This window comes from Etheostoma spectabile, unplaced genomic scaffold, assembly GCF_008692095.1.
Source record: "Etheostoma spectabile isolate EspeVRDwgs_2016 unplaced genomic scaffold, UIUC_Espe_1.0 scaffold351, whole genome shotgun sequence".
In the NCBI taxonomy this organism is placed as follows: Eukaryota; Metazoa; Chordata; class Actinopteri; order Perciformes; family Percidae; genus Etheostoma; species Etheostoma spectabile.
Genome location: NW_022605590.1, coordinates 535,527 through 535,791, shown reverse-complemented (window position 1 = coordinate 535,791; position 265 = coordinate 535,527).

The window sequence follows — 265 nt, the reverse complement described above, 5'->3', positions numbered from 1 at the left end:
AGAGAGAGAGAGAGAGAGAGAGAGAAGAGAGTAGGGGGAGGCTGTCCAGGAGAAAAGAAAAATAGATAGAGAGTGCGAGTGCGTGAGAAGAAAGAGAGAGAAAGGAGAGAAGAGAGAGAAGACGGAGAGGCGAAGAGAAGAAGGAGAAGAGAAGAGAGAGCGAGGGAGGGGAGCTGTAGGAAGAGAGAGAGAGTGATAGAAGAGATCTATAGGATAAGCGACTGAGAGAGATATCAGGGGTAGTCTTCATTCAAGAACTATAGCT